We start from the raw sequence: 17,330 nt of genomic DNA on the forward strand, positions 1-17,330 counted from the left end.
ACTTTTAAAAGTAATGCATTACAATATTGCGTTACTCCCCAAAAAAGTAACTAAGTACGTTACTTAGTTACTTTTTATGGAACGTAATGCATTACATTACTTTTGCGTTACTTTTTCTCACCTGCATGGGCTTGTTTGTTTGTTTTTTAATAACAGCTAAAACAATCTATTTTTGCCAATTGTTAAGGCCCTTTCACATCAAAAGTTAAATGAATAAGCCTAAGGCTGCAGGAAATGCATATTTACTACTGTACAGTAGAGGGCGCCGCTCAAACAAACCTTTCAGCTGCTGCTGTTCTTGATTAAATAACAATAGGATACAGGAGAAGGAAGTTCAACACTCTTATTTCTAAACCTAATCTAAAGTCATTTTTGCTTATTAGTATGGTTGAATTAGATCATTGTATGTCAGCAGCAAAGACATTGGTTAATAAAGTGAGATTAAATACATAAAGTATATTTGTGTAATTTAACATAGTTAATTATAAACTTTTGCACAAAATTCTGAGATTGCATTTGACTGTTTTTATTCATTTTGAGGAATACTGAATGTTTTTGTGCAAGTGAGATGAGTAAATGCATGTTCAATGCAAATGCACACAACACCTCACATTATTTCTCTCAACATGGGGACAGGAGAGCTGCCAGTCAATACATGTGAAAAATTAACTAGCGTTACTTATTTGAAAAAGTAACTCAGATATTTTGTTGTAAATTGAAAAAGTAATGCGTTACTTTACTAGTTACTTGAAAAAGTAATCTGATTACGTAACTCAAGTTACTTGTAATAAGTTACCCCCAACACTGCTAAGCACATATTAAATTATACAATGCTGGAACATCAATTATGTTAGTTGGTTGGTAGCCTTATTTTTCTGATGTTTGATTACCCAATTTATATGATCAAATGTATATTTCATAAAAAGGAACAAATTGTCATACAACTGTTATGACAGTTAGAAGTAGTATTGGTTTGAAACGGATACTTTAAAAATAAAATTGATTACCACAATTTGCCTTTACCACCACGGTAAAAGGGCCAAACACAATGGTAATGCAGAATGTTATCCAGAAATGCACAATTAAAAGTGCATTCAAATTTTAATAATATGCTGCAAAGTCCTTGAACATTGAAAGTAATAGAAATTGCATGCCGTTTTTGAAGTATCCAAGTTTAATTATTTCCACACAAAGATAAATGTTTTGTCATAAATTTGAAAGTTATGTGTTCGTTGCCTGATCTTGTTTTTTTCAGATTCAATCTGATCATCATCACTAGAAGCTCCTGTGAAACGTGTCAGTATATTTGTCACAAGAAGCGGCAGACAAGGAGGAAGCAGAATCCAAATGCAAGCACAAATTTAATTAAACAAACAGGTATTCCAGGGTAATAGAAACTCAGAACAGGAACAAGGAGACAAGCAACATAACAACATCAAGAACTCACAAAGACTGAACTAGACACATGGCTTAAATACACAGGCAAACAAGATAACAAGGGGGCGTGGCTAATAAGACACACCTGGGAACAATTGACAAGGCGCATGGCAAACAGGGAATCACATGACGTGACAAGAACAAGGAACAAGACACAAAACCCAAACCGTGACAATATTATTCAGTGATCTAGTGGGTTTGATCAGGAAATATCAACAGACTTTGATTTTAAAATAAAACATTACATGTCTTTCATGTTTATCATGGGAAATTGTGCATTGTTGACTGAAATCCTTTGTATTTTCTTTTTTAATTAGCAGATTTCCACAGTATTTACAGTTGAATCTCACGCTTCTAGCACAACTGGAGTAAACAGAGCTACTGCCCCAGGACCGGAATTTAGAGAAGCACTGGTTTAGTGGAAAAGTCAATCTGATAATTTTATGGTAATATTACAAGTTTCATATGTAAAAGCAGCGTACAAATACCAATGAAGAACTGTAATCATTTTTAGCTATAATAATACTTCTTGGAAAGGAGTTTTGTGCTTTGAAAGTTACGACATCATTGTACAATGAAGTTTATTTTAAAATGAAAGACAGAAACAGAGATTAAATATACTGAACCCTTTTACTGGAGGATAACCATTTTTATGCTTGTATACAAGCATAAACAAACAGGTCCTATCCAAGATGGCGCCGCGGATGGCTGCCTCGGTGTGGAGGATTTTTTAAACTCTGCTGCTTTGTGCTTCACTGAAACCTGGCTGAGTGAAGCCATACCGGACAACGCAATACATCTGCCGGGCTTCCAGCTGTTCCGAGCGGATCGCATCGCGGAGCTAACGGGGAAAACGAGAGGTGGTGGATTGTGTTTCTACATTAACGAAAGTTGGTGTTCAGATGTAACAACACTGAAGAAGATGTGCTCTCCTAATTTAGAGGCACATTTCATAAACTGTAAACCCTTCTACTCGCCTCGGGAATTTTCCTCTTTCATTCTCGTGAATGTTTACATCCCTCCAGACGCGTGCGTGAGCGCAGCGCTACAACAGCTGGCTGAACAAATATCTGAAACGGAACAAAGGTACCCAGACTCTCTTTTAATCATTCTTGGGGATTTTAACAAAGCAAATCTTTCCCGTGAACTACCAAAATACAGACAGCACGTTACATGTCCCACCAGAGACAGTAATATACTGGACCACTGTTACACCACAATAAGAAATGCATATCACTCCGTCCCACGGGCAGCTTTGGGGCTCTCTGATCACTGTTTGGTTCATCTCATACCGACCTACAGGCAGAAACTGAAATCAGCTAAACCTGGAATAAGGACTGTAAAAAGATGGACTAATGAAGCAGAGCAGAATCTACAGGCCTGCTTTGATTGCACTGATTGGACTGTGTTTGAAGCTGCTACCAATGATCTGGATGAGCTCACAGATACTGTAACATCATATATAAGTTTCTGTGAGGATACATGCATTCCTACCAGGACATTCTTATCATTCACTAATGATAAACCATGGTTTACTGGGAAACTCAAACACCTTCGTCATGCCAAAGAGGATGCTTACAGAAGTGGGGATAAAATCTTGTATAACCAGGCCAGAAACAGATTGACAAAGGAGATCAGAGTTGCTAAAAGGAACTACTCTGATAAACTGAAAAAACAGTTTTCATCCAACGACCCATCATCAGTCTGGAATGGCCTGAGGAACATTACCAACTACAAGTCACCATCCCCTCGATCTGTGGACAATCAACACCTGGCTGACGATTTAAATTCATTTTACTGTCGGTTTGAAAAGCCCTCATTCACACCACACACCCGGTCTGATCTGCACTTCACACATTCAGCATCACCTCCTGTTCTCCAATTATCACTCCCCCCTCCTGCCATCCAACCTGAGCTTAAGGTCTGTGTGGAGGACGTGAGCCGAGTCTTCAAAAAACAGAAGACTAGGAAAGCCTCAGGCCCAGACGGCATCTCATCTGCTTGTTTAAAAGCCTGCGCTGACCAACTGGCCCCGGTCTTCACGCAGATCTTCAACAGATCATTGGAGCAGTGTGAAGTTCCCTGCTGCTTCAAACGCTCCACTATCATTCCTGTCCCCAAAAAACCCAAAATCACTGGACTTAATGACTACAGACCTGTCGCTCTCACGTCTGTGGTCATGAAGTCGTTTGAAAGACTGGTGCTGGCCCACCTGAAGGACCTCACTGGACCCCTGCTGGATCCCTTTCAGTTTGCTTACAGAGCAAACAGGTCTGTGGATGATGCAGTCAACATGGGACTGCATTATATCCTGCAACATCTCGACAGACCAGGGACTTATGCAAGGATCCTCTTTGTGGACTTCAGTTCGGCCTTCAATACCATCATGCCTGGTCTTCTCACAGCCAAACCGACCCAGCTCTCCATACCATCCTCGATCTGTCAGTGGATCACCAGCTTCCTGACGGACCGGCAGCAGCGAGTGAGACTGGGGAAACACACATCCAAGACACTCACAATCAGCACTGGTGCTCCCCAAGGGTGCGTTCTCTCCCCACTGCTCTTCTCCCTGTACACTAATGACTGCACTTCTAAAGACCCCACTGTCAAGCTCCTGAAATTTGCAGACGACACCACTGTCATCGGTCTCATCCGAAACGGTGACGACTCTGCTTACAGACTGGAGGTTGAACAGCTGGCTGCCTGGTGCAGTTATAACAACCTTGAGCTGAACACGCTCAAAACAGTGGAGATGATCGTGGACTTCAGGAGGAACAGCCCAGCACTCCCCCCACTCACCATCATGAACAGCACTGTGGAAGCAGTGGAGTCATTCAGGTTCCTGGGCACTACCATCTCTCAGGACCTGAAGTGGGACAATCACATTGACTCCACTGTGAAAAAGGCCCAGCAGAGACTGTACTTCCTTCGCCAGCTGAGGAAGTTCAACCTGCCACAGGATCTGCTGATTCAGTTCTACTCAGCCGTCATTGAGTCTGTCTTGTGCGCTTCCATCACTGTCTGGTTTGGTTCAGCTACCAAATCAGACATCAGGAGACTACAACGGACAGTGCGGACTGCGGAGAGGATTATTGGTGCCCCCCTGCCAAACCTCCAGGACCTGTACTCTTCCAGAGTGAGGAAGAGAGCAGGTAAAATCATCATAGACTCCACTCACCCTGGACACCACCTGTTTGAACTGTTACCGTCAAGACGGAGACTCAGAACATCTCGGCACAGGAACAGTTTCTTCCCACAGGCCATTTCCCTCCTGAACAGTTAACACTCCTCCCAAGGCATATGCCTGTAAGTGCAATACTCCCACTGTTTAGTGCAATATCCCACAACTCAGGTGATACTTATATGTAGATTTATTTATTTATAATATTCAAAACACCAACTGTGATAGTTTTATTCTCATATATTTATATTTTTATTTTTTATTCTTATAATTTGTAGTATTATGTTTCATGTTGTATTTGTATATGTCCACTGGAAGCCTCAGTACCAAAACAAATTCCTTGTGTGTGCAAGCACACTTGGCAATAAAGCTCTTTCTGATTTCTGATACAATCAGCATCACACTCACCATCATATAGTTGTGAACATCGGTCATATGATCACCTGAAGCCCAATCACAGCTGTGATGATATTCAGAACAACTACTGTGATATTGAGAAACTAAAACTCTGTTGAATACAATCCCTGTACTTCAGTAACATCAGTGTTTAGAGTGACACAATCTCCCTCCATCACTGACACTGTCTTCACTTCATCTGTTTCAGCACCAAACACTCCTGCAAAACAAACAGAAACAGTTTCTCAGAGATGAAACTCATATAACACTGATGGTCATGTTAGAAAACAGATTTAACTGAGATCATTAGACTTGTCTTAAACAATTTGGGTTTGGAAAAATCTTTCTGTTGGTTGAAATGGGTTTTAAGCTTTGTCACTGCCAGTTGGGTCGGTGTGTTGCTGCTTCATGAAGATTCAAAACATTTGCAAATCCTGCTTCGAAGTAGTGGTTTGAACGTGATTTCAGCAAATGGGCCCTCTTTAACTTATTGTGCTTCTGTGGGTGCTTCTCAATATCCCTCCTCGTCTCCTCTGTCCTCCATCCTATGACCCGGAAACCAATCAAGCACAGCCATCTTGAACGACATGTCAATACTCTAATTGCATCGCGAGGATCGGGGAGTGAGGAGGCTTGCTGAGGAGTCATGAGCGAGAATAAACAAGTGTTTCCTATGCGGAAAAGTGTTTAATTGACTAAACGTGACGCACGTACCAATTCTCTTCCCCTTCACATCGGTTACAATAGTTTTAATTTAAACTTTACCTTTGCAGTTTATATAAACCACACATCTCACATATTTCAACAGGGTATCTTGCTTTATTATTATTTATTATGAATTTCTTAAATAACCAAACTAATACAACATAAGGGCAGATTCTTTGAGCGCTGCTGATGACGCAGTGAAGTGACGCTCGAATGATCAAGTATTCCAATGTATAAAAAAAGCTTTCATTCGATTCCTCCGTCCTCATTTTCTTTCCTTGTGTCCTTCCCTCAAAACCTACAGGGGGTAGAGCTGAGACGCGAGGAAAGGAAACGAGGATGCACAAATAAGAATTGAGAAGCACCCTGTGATCCCTTGAACTAATATATGGATTTAATAAATTGCTTTAACTGACTTTGGGTCAGTTCTGTATTGTGAGTTTGATTTTAATGACAAATGTTGCATTCAAGTCCTCCTCGGAAGTTCGTTTACGAGGTGGGAAGTCGTGTTTATGACGGTGCATTCAAGTCACCTTCGTCAGAAACAACCAGTTTTTTTTATAGGGCAGGACCTGGACACATGATGAAATATGTAGTAATGACCCTAAAAAGGATGATATGAGAATGGTTTCTTATTCAGTGGATTAACTGTCCAAAATAGTGGCAATTGTAATGAAATTGAAAAAAAAGTTGTTACTGCCTCGGTATGATAAACTGATTGTGTTGAATGTTGTTTTTCTCATTTGTCCTCCGGATTTGTCATGTAATTTAGACTTCATCAGATTTAGGCCTACAGGTCATTGTCGTTTAAAGAGATTATTCTTACAGCCACTAGATGGAGCCACATCTATATCTCTATGGAGAGACGTCTGAATAATTATGGTTATAATTGGACTAATTAGCCATTGTATTAAACTAAGATAGCAAATCATTTGTTTTTACTGATTTTACTCTCAACATATTCAGTCAGATGGTTGTTTGAAGTGCAAACTCTCTCTGATTTTGTACATCAGTTATCGAATACAGTATGAACCAACAGATTTCCCATGGACTTCCTGTGATATTATTCTGTGTGTATCTATGTTGGTTTCTTCTGTAAGTTTAGAGAGCAGCTCCTCCAGTTCACTTCTCCTGCGAAATCTGACTCTATTTTGACTTCAGGCAAGCAGTGGCTTCATGTTATTTCTAGGGCTGGGAAAAGATTAATCGCGATTAATCGCATCCAAAATAAAAGTTTGTGTTTACATAATATATGTGTGTGCACTGTGTGCATAATCATTTTGTATACATAAATACACACACATGCACTTCACTACAGACCGGCAGCACATTCAAGAGCGCCAGAACTGGTTATTATAATATTTCTGTAGTGAAACTCTTTGGCAAAGTTCTGAAAAAAAAATGTCTGAGGTGTTTATTTTCTCTACTGTTTGTGCTCATGTAGTCTGTCCGGTAAGTATTTGTATTGCTTTACTTCAGTTTATATTATTCCCACATTCTTCTGCTCGTTATTATTTTCATCATTAATGTTTCCCGTAAAATGTATGTTTTATTACACTAAAATACTTTTGTGTTCATATTGCTGTTCTGAACGTTGCTGATTTTCCCTTCCAATATGAGAGGTTTTATTTATTGTAAATTATAGAATTACAGACTGAAGCTGGATGAGAAGACTGTGTCTCTGACCATCATGAACATCAGAACCACAGACTCTGGACTTTATACAGTCAAAAGCACCAGATCAGAGACACCTCTCAACACATTCAATCTTACCGTCTATGGTGAGTTAAAACACTTTTCACAATTTCAGTAATTAAATTTTTCTACTTACAATATATGTACGTCATCATTGTCATTCTTGTCTTTTGTCAAAATGTCATGACCATTTCCAGCATGTCTAATATGATTTATTGTGTTTGATAATGTTCTGTCAGTGACTGTTATAGAAAGGACATTTTAGAAATTTCTTTACAGTACTATTCTATGTAATGAATTTTGTGTGACACTTATACTTTATGTAGCATGAATCCTTTATACATATTGATAGAGACTCTCTCTGACCGATGAAGGATTACAAATTTATTAAATGTTTTATTTAAGTTTCTAATACTATCATATATAAACTGAGAAAGTTAAGTTAGCATTTCAGGTTAGGATGGTAAATGATATCAGCTGTGAAACAGTTTCCAGCAAGAGAATCTGGCAAATCCTGTTTTCTCCGTTGTAAGTTAAATGAGTCTGATCACTGAGACTTTCTGTAATGGCTCTTGGAACCAGAGTTCCTGGCCACTATCAGCATTTGAATAGTTATGCTGATTCCATTGGATTGGTAATGCCCTCAGAGTAGGGTGTGTCCGTACTACATTTGCATGCTTTGTTTGAATTTGTCTCCACCTCCAGAAGTCCCTCCTCTTAAAATGCCTATAATATACCATGTAAAGTTACTTTAATTTAGACGATGTTGGAATGACTGCAGCAACGACAAGCAATAAAGAACTTCTGCTTAAAAAACTTCGACCGTCTCCTGGTCTGAGCTTCTTACTTTTCTACAAAGAAAAAGTTCACAACACCGACATCACAATAAACTCACACTCAACACATCAAAAAAGACCAATAACAAAAATATTTTCTGAGATCGTCTGCCTGTTCCCGTCATCGGCAGATACTGTTCATCATCATCATCTTCATCATCATCATCATTATCTTTGAATTGTTCACTGGTGTGTTCAGTGTTGAATGTGAGTGATGTGACTCTCTCCTGGTACGCAGGAATCAGTGTATTGTCCAGCATCAGTGTGTGTGATCTCAGCATCAGTCTCTCTCTACCTCTGGAGGTGGAATATCAGGATAAAAACACATACAGCTGTGTGCTGAACAATCCCATCAGCAACCAGACCACACATCTGGACATCAACACACTCTGTCACACATGTGCAGGTACATGACACTATATACCGTATGTATATTGTTCACAAATTAAATTCAACTTATTTCTTATTATTAACCTGGCCATTTTTTCTCTCATAAGACTGCACCCGCTGCTGTGGTTTTACTGAAGCTGTGATCCAATTGGCTCTCTCTGCTCTGGTGGGTGTGGCTACTGTTGCTGTTCTGGTTTATGAATTCAGATCAAAGCAGATCAAAGCTCTCTACCTCTGGAGGTGGAATATCAGGATAAAAACACTTACAGCTGTGTGATCAACAATCCCATCAGCAACCAGACCACACATCTGGACATCAACACACTCTGTCCCAGATAGCAAAAAATATCGGCACGGCTTCTTTTTGCCGCCGGCCCCAAACTGTCGGCTATAGGTGCGCCCCGCTGGCGGAGATGAAACGTTTGCCGCCGAATACGTCACTCCCATTTCTTGCGAGATGCCGCCGGCGAACAGCCGCCGGGCCGCCGACTTCATTCTCTCTGGCGGTTGCCGCCGTCTAAATGAACCGCGGCCGGCTGGCGGCAAGCCGCTTTGAAATCGACCAGCCATGTCATTGGCATGAGTGGAACTGACAGCATTTTAACTTTCACATTTAAAGCGATTATAATTATTATGTGAATTATATCAAATTTTGTTGTTGTTGTTGCTCCAAAGTCATTAGGGTTTATAACAGATTTGACTCAGTCTGATTCCATGATAAGGTTTAGGAAAATACATTTAAATTACGTTGAAACTCTGAAGCGATTCAGTGATATGCCTATGTAAAATATATAGAATTATTTTAGTCACTTAAGGTGACAATTCTTTACATTTCTTTGATTTATGCACAATTGAGATGCACAAATAGTCCAAAAAGAATTCCTTTTGTAAAACTTACTTGGCAATAAATATCTTTCTGATTAGGTTTTAAAATAAATATTTCATTCATGGTATGAACAATTTAGCAGAATAAATGGAAGAAGTTAGACTTTTCACCAATGCCTGAAATCAGTGAACAGTGAAAGACATCTGCAACTTGGCCAAAAGCTTGGGTATGCTTTAGATTTTTTTTATTAATTTGCAACCATGGTAATATTTATAATAAACATGAAAATCCCTGTTTTGACCTGAAAGATAAAGTGAAATATTTAGAAATATTTTGTCTCTCTGTCACCCCAGGAAATTTCGTTTATGTCTTTCATTTTTTTACAAGCTCGATTTTTTTATTTATTTGACCTTTTACAGGTATAAGGGATTAATTTGCAATTGCGAGTTTTGCAATCTGTACAAATGTTTAAGAAAGTATTAAAGCACAAACAGAGAAGTACCTCCACCGGCCGAGAGGGGCAGTACCTAAAAAACGGAAGCAGATTTACCAACACAACAGTGGCCACTCGTCACACGATTTCAGTATTTGGAGAGGATATCCTATCTAGTCATTGACTACGATCTTTAAAGTAAGTACATTTTTCCTTTTTGTGTAACGCAATATTATGTTCATTTTTTACATTTTTAGTTCATCTTTTTCAAATATGTTCTTGCCTTACTAGTCAAGCTAGTAAGTTAGCCTTGTTTACAAAGTTTCCGTCATGTTTCTGACATAGCTAACGTTAGTTAGGCTAACGTTACTTAGTTTCTTCCTGGCGTTAGTTTTTTCTTTTCTTCTTTTAACTATATTTACGTATGTTTATGCCAGTGTGAGTATAAAAAAAATACTTTTTTTACTACTTTTTTTATTAAAAAAAAAAAAAACTCCGTGCTTCCTGTAATGAGAGCTGTCAATCAAAGTACAAAGATGTCCCTGTGGTTGTGATTACGATTAAAGTGACCAATCATAAGAGGGTCAGTGCCCTCCTTGGTTCCGCCCCCAAATTGTCAAAAGTCATGTAGACTCGAGGGAGCAGAAATCAGCTGACCGAGCAGAAATCTACTGCGCGAGCAAAACAGCACTCCGTGAGCAGAAGCCCGCTGCGCGCGAGCAGGATTCCACTGTACAAGCAGAGTTAACCTATGAGAGTATGCCAGGCGCTCGCTCGCAGCTACCTGTACACATCTCGGTTGTTGAATTTGTGCGCGAGTACTTTTATCATGCCAGCTGAAGGTTCATTTTTGCGCTTGTGAAATAACATAATGTGCTCGTGAGCATGTCTTACACGCTCATAACTTTTGACTAAAAAATAACGCCATAATTGTCTCTCTCAAAAACATTCCTGAACACGAAGACCATTGCTTGAATATAATGAAAAAAGGGTGTTTTCATATTCAGTCACAAGTTGTTATATATATATAATTACAGGTTAGGCTACCACGAAAACAACACCCATACAAAGTCAATGAGGCTCATTTGTCAAATGTCATTTGAGGCTCACTCGGATTCCCTGGTTCAACAATGTCACACAGTGGGCAGCGGGTAAATGTTGTTTTCTAGTTTACGAAACGTTCTCCTTTAATAATTTATTATAGTGTATTAGTTCCGATTCTTGTTGTCTAAATAACAGTAAATTGTTTGTGATATAACTATCAATTTATAGATGGAGTATTTTTAAAGAATGGCCCGAGGCGGTGTTAAATTGTTCCCTTTACATTATTAAATCCTTAATGATATTTTATTTTTTTCAAATGTATTTTCTGTCATAGCAGCAATTATTATAAATAATTATAATTAATAGTAATCAGAAGACTTTCAGTCGTTACCACGGCAACGATACATCACGTTACGCACGCTTCTTAGCCATAATCATTTATTTCACCCGCCACCTGACTACAGTAAGTAGTATCTCAACCTAATGGGGTGTTTGTTTGTTTAAAAAGCACGCACAACTTTTGCTGTTATTTATTTAGTTGTAGCCCGATCTGTGTAGCGTTTCATCCCTGGAGATTAGGTTGAATTTGTTAGTGTTGCATTCCAATTTACACGGCTAAATTACCCGCCGAAGTAACTAAGTTCCCTTTCGAGAGGTCTCTCCTATTGCGTAATGCTTACGCTATGGGAAAACTCCTTTTCTCGAGAAATATTGAAGTCTTTATGTAAAACGCATTGCAGCTGCACAGCATACAGCAATGAGCGAGGCAGCTCGGTCATTGGCTGTGCTGCGGCAACTTGCACGAACCAATGACGGGGCGACTCTGAACCCGCTTCCAATGAGCGTGCTTCGCGTCCACGCGCGTCAGAGCCCGCCAGGATGGGCGTGGCCAAAGGCTATATATTGGGCGCCCCGTCGTCTGAGTTCTTTAGATTTAATCTCCTTCAGCAAAGAACATTCTCTTCGCTGATCCTCCGGATTGTTGGAGTCTTTCGCCGCCGCCGCCGTCGACAAGCCTACAGCAGGACTGCTTCGAGGACGCCGGCGCCTTCAGCCGCCTTCGATCACCCTTCTGCTAAGCCATCCGGCGCGCATCACTATATCCTTTTTGCAAAGCTAATCAGTGTTCGCCCCCGCGACACTTTTATTCTAAAAGAGCAATTTTCAAGGCGTCAAATGCCTTCCTGCGCTTCGTGTCGAGGCCCTCTTCAAGATGGGGATCGCCACATCATCTGCGCCCGCTGCCTGGGACCGGACCACGCAGAGGCTGCCCTTACTCGAGGCGGATGCCCCGAGTGTGACGCCCTGGGCCTCACTGAGCTGCGCGCTCGCTTCGCCGTCTTCACCGCGAAAGAGCCCACCTCTTCCGTGCTGCCATCTCTTCTGGTCGAGCCGCGAAAGAAAAAACGCCGCTCAACGCCGCCAACGGCCGCCTCAACAGCAGCGAGCTAAGAAGGCGCCCCCCGTTTCTCAGCCCAAACCTGAAACGGATTTTCGACGCCGCTCGCGCTCGGCCAACAGGAAGCAACCGCCCGAGCGACGGGGACCTCGGCCCAGGATTGTGCTGAACCCAGAGCCTCGTAAGTCCTCCTAGCCACAGGGAGGAAAAGGGAGAGCGCGTGTCTCGCAAAAGCCGGACCGTTCTCTCCAAAACGCCTAAAGCATTACCCAGTTCCCTTACAGGCGGCTGGAAATGTCTATACAGCAGTCAATGTGCCAGCCACACAGCTCGCCCACCTGCAAACAAACGCCGTTTTTACGGCGACACACAGAAATCACATAAAGAGCTATTTTCTGCCTGTGTCATTAAAGGGTCACGTGTCCACACCAAAGTGCGCATTCCCACATTTCAAAACTGTCAACGCAGTGCCAAATGTTGTCCCAGCTCAGGCTGGACGCCCCATAAATGTAGATTGTGTGCCAACTGTTACGTATGCACCACTACACACAAGCACTGTTCCCACAGTTATAAACACTTCCCCAGTAAAAGCGGGAAGTTGTATAAGAGTAGCGCGTGTGCCCGCTGTTATGCACGCACCCCAACTCACAAACACTATTTATATGGCCAAAAAACCCCCGCCACGAGCGGGAAGTTTTATGAAAGTGGCGCGCGTGCCTACCACAGTATATGCACCCCCACCCATAAGCACTATACACAGAGTGTCAAACATTGCCCCATCTCACTCTGTGAGCATTACAGCGAGCGTGCCTGTAATCTCACACGCACCCCTGCACTCGGCATTCAGCAGAGCTGCTCAGCGCGCGTCCGCGCCGCTGAGAGCTGTAAGCTCGGTGTTAACACAGAACGATTCGCTGACGGGAGCCATACGTCACTACGACACGCCCCCAGCCAGCAGTCAGCCCATATCTGTGCGAGAGAAAGCTTGGGAAAATATCCCCGACATGCCGAAGTGGGTTTTGAACATAATAAAACACGGTTACTCGCTTCAATTCGCTCGCAGACCGCCCCGCTTCACAGCGGTGGTAGAGACGAAAGTGAGAAAAGATGTTTCACATGTTCTACGCACCGAGATGCTCAAACTGATAGAGAAAGGCGCTATAGAAACAGTACCCCCCTCTATGAGCGAGGCAGGTTTTTACAGCCGCTATTTTCTCGCCCCGAAAAAGGATGGCGGTCTCCGCCCCATTCTAGATCTCAGACATCTGAACAAAGCTTTAATGATTCGTTCGTTCAGAATGATAACTACCAAGCATATCCTCGCGCAAGTTCGCCCGAGGGATTGGTTTCTGTCAGTGGATCTGAAAGACGCTTACTTTCACATTCCAATTGCGCCTCATCACAGGCCGTTTCTGAGATTCGCTTTCGAGGGACAGTCATACCAGTACACAGTACTACCATTCGGCCTGTCACTGGCACCCCGTACATTTACGAAATGTATGGATGCAGCACTTTCCCCCCGAGACAGTGGGGAGTGCAAATACTGAATTATCTCGACGATTGGCTAATACTAGCACAATCAGAGAGCCAGTTAGTGACACACAGGTCTTGGATTATCAGTCATCTAGAGTGCCTAGGTCTAAAAATCAATTTTGCAAAGAGCATGCTATCCCCCAGCCAGAATATTTCTTTTCTGGGAATAGTGCTAGACTCAGTGCAGATGACGGCGCGCCTCTCATCAGAGCGCGCGCTCACTATCCGGCGCCTTGCAACATCGTTCAGAGCGGGCGCGCGCGCCCCCGTAAAGCGGTTTCAGAGGATGCTCGGTCTCATGGCCTCAGCATCAGATGTACTCCAGCTAGGATTGTTGCACATGCGTCCTCTCCAACGCTGGCTCAAAAGCCGTGGCGCTCGGGCCACTTTTTAATCAGGGCAAATCACGGCTGCATAAAAGCCCTGACGCCCTGGAAAGCTGTCGACTGGTATCAGCCCGGCGTGAGTTTGGGTGTAAACACAAGGAGAAAAATGATCACGACAGATGCCTCCAAAATAGGTTGGGGGGCCCTTTACGAGGGCAGGCCTGTCTCCGGCTTGTGGTCAAACCCGGAGAAGCGCCTACATATCAACTGTCTGGAATTGAAAGCGGTCGCTTTGGCTCTCAGAGCCCTGCTCCCGTACTTGAAGGACGAGCACGTCCTAGTCCGAACGGACAACATGACGGTAGTCTCGCATATAAATCGTCAGGGTGGACTCAGATCGAGTTCCCTGCACTCGATGGCCAGGGAGCTCCTCCTATGGTCCCAGCGCAACCTGCGCTCGCTGAGAGCAGCGCATGTGCCAGGCGTTCTGAACCAGGGAGCGGACATGCTGTCCAGAGACAAAGTTCTCCCAGGAGAATGGTCTCTCCACCCCCTGACGGTTCAGTGGTTATGGCAAACCTTTGGCAGAGCAGAGGTCGACCTCTTTGCCTCCAAGGAGAATACGCACTGCCCCCTCTTCTTTTCAAAGAGCACGGACGCGCTCGCCCAAGTATGGCCGAGCCGCCCAAGTATGGCCGAGCCGCCCGCTGTATGCCTTCCCTCCGGTTGCGATGCTACCCCAGGTCATCAGTCGGATCAGGGAGGAGAAATGTGCATTGCTCCTGGTAGCCCCACTCTGGAAAAACCAGACGTGGTTTCCAGAACTGATGCAGATGATACAATCTGCCCCATGGCCGATCCCACTGAGGCTAGATCTCCTCAGGCAGGCCAACGGGACGATCCTCCATCCCCGCCCCGATCTGTGGGCCCTCCATGCGTGGCCCCTCAACGGGTTCCCGGGAACCTCCCCAGTGGAGTGTTGAGAACCATCACTGAGGCACGAGCGCCCTCTACGAGGCGCTTATATGCCCAGAAATGGAAGGTGTTAAGTGACTGGTGCAAGCCCAGGAACCTGAATCCTGACACATGCGAAGTACCGAGTGTGCTCGTTTTCTTACAAGAGCTGTTGGAGGCAGGCCGCACCCCCTCCACGCTCAAAGTATATGTGGCTGCCATAGCGGCATCACATGAGCCGGTCGAAGGACGCACACTAGGGAAAAACTACCTAGTTGTTCGTTTCCTGAGGGGCGCCAGGAGGATAAATCCCCCACGCCCCCCCTCGGTGCCGATTTGGGACCTGACCACGGTCCTGGACGCACTTAAGCGTGCCCCGTTCGAACCCCTCCGAACTGTGCATCCCTGCGCATTTTTGTCTCATCGTCTATCCCCAGCCGAACGTAATTACAACATTGGAAACAGGGAGTTGTTGGCAGTCAAGTTAGCGTTGGAGGAATGGCGCCACTGGTTAGAAGGGTCGGGGTACCTTTTATCGTCTGGACCGATCACAAGAACCTAGAATACATTAGGACCGCCAAAAGATTGAACTCCAGGCAGGCTCGGTGGGCACTTTTTTTCGGTCGTTTTGATTTTTCTCTCTCATACCGTCCGGGTTCCAAGAACATCAAACCCGACGCTTTATCTTGTATGTTTGATTTTTATGAACGCCCGTCCACTCCCGAGTGTATTTTACCCGAAACCCTATTTGTTTCCACACTCACATGGGAGGTCGAATCGAGGGTCGAGAAGGCCTTAGAAGGGGTAACACCTCCGCCCGGTTGCCCACCGAATCGGTTATTTGTACCGTAGGGATTACGGTCGGACGTCATCCAGTGGGGTCATAGCTCCAACGTGGCTTGCCATCCAGGAGTTAATCGCACTAGTTTTTTAGTCAAGCAACGGTTCTGGTGGCCACTTATGGCTCGCGACATTCACGATTTTGTTTTGGCTTACTCGGTCTGTGCCACTGGTAAGACTTCCAATCGACCTCCAGACGGGTTACTTCAGCCGCTGCCGGTTCCTTAGAGACCCTGGTCCCATATCACTCTAGATTTTATCACCACCCTCCCAGGGTAACACAGTAGTTTTGACTGTGGTGGACCGATTCTCGAAGGCGGCCCATTTTATTCCCTTACCCAAATTACCCTCAGCCAAGGAGACAGCGGTGACGATCGTTGACCACGTCTTTCGGTTACATGGCCTCCCGAGAGACGTGGTTTCCGACAGGGGACCCCACTTCGTGTCCAAATTTTGGCGAGAGTTTTATAGGTTACTGGGGGCGACGGTTATTCTGTCCTCAGGGTTCAATCACCAGAGCAATGGCCAGACCGAAAGAGCCAACCAAGATTTGGAGAGGGTGTTGCGATGTTTGGTCTCCAAGAATCCTTCCTCTTGGAGCCAACAACTGTCTATGGTGGAGTATGCGCACAACACGTTGCCAGTGTCGGCCATGGGCCTATCTCCATTTGAATGTAGTGTAGGTTACCAGCCACCTATTTTTCCCAGTCTGGAATCAGAGGTTGCGGTCCCCTCCGCTCACGCCTTTGTCCAGAGGTGTCACCGCACTTGGACTAGAGCCCGTGAGACTCTACTATATATATATATATATATATATATATATATATATATATATATATATATATATATATATTTTTTTTTTTTTTCATCTTACTAGAACCGCCAGTTTGATAGTTTGCCAAGTTTCAGATGATTATTAAAAAGAAAACTCAGAAAGTTCAGAAAACTGTTGCTACGGCGATAGAGTCGTTTGGCTCCGAATTAAAAATTAAGTAAGACGGATAAGTTGTATACATTAAATAAAGGTAAACTTATGATGGAATATAATCGGCCATTGCTTTGAATTCAACTATAGAATATTTTAGTTTTCATTGCGTTTTGATTAGATGTGGTTGAATAACTGCCATATCTTTTCAAATTGGATTTTTTTGTCAGAGCATACAGTATGAACCAACTGATTTCAAACAACTTGTTTCAAACTACAACAAAAAAAACTATTAACACACACAAGTATATTTAATTAGAGTTTATAAAGCTATGTCAGTTAACAACGGAATCAGTGTTTGTCCTCTAGAATACAATAATGATCAGATAGAAAGATCAAATACACATAGA

The 17,330-nt window shown here is 43.2% G+C and overlaps 2 protein-coding genes across 3 annotated transcripts in view; one reads left to right on the forward strand and one right to left on the reverse strand.

Annotated features, from left to right (window-relative positions):
- Positions 1-17,330, forward strand: part of LOC143735469 (uncharacterized) — a 204,678-nt gene that overhangs the window by 95,094 nt on the left and 92,254 nt on the right. The window lies entirely within an intron of this gene.
- The window catches only part of LOC143735405 (uncharacterized), a 77,916-nt gene that overhangs the window by 15,085 nt on the left and 45,501 nt on the right, over positions 1-17,330 (reverse strand). The window contains exon 13 of one of the 2 annotated variants that reach the window (XR_013203167.1): positions 5,027-5,234. The gene's annotated coding sequence lies outside the window, so the exon portion shown is untranslated. Of the gene's footprint in view, positions 1-4,861; positions 5,235-17,330 lie in introns of those variants that run through there. The other variant, XM_077225521.1, reaches the window with a different exon arrangement.

Source organism: Siphateles boraxobius, unplaced genomic scaffold (genome assembly GCF_051911475.1).
Source record: "Siphateles boraxobius isolate OS27281-9 unplaced genomic scaffold, OSU_SipBor_1 13, whole genome shotgun sequence".
NCBI classification, from domain to species: Eukaryota; Metazoa; Chordata; class Actinopteri; order Cypriniformes; family Leuciscidae; genus Siphateles; species Siphateles boraxobius.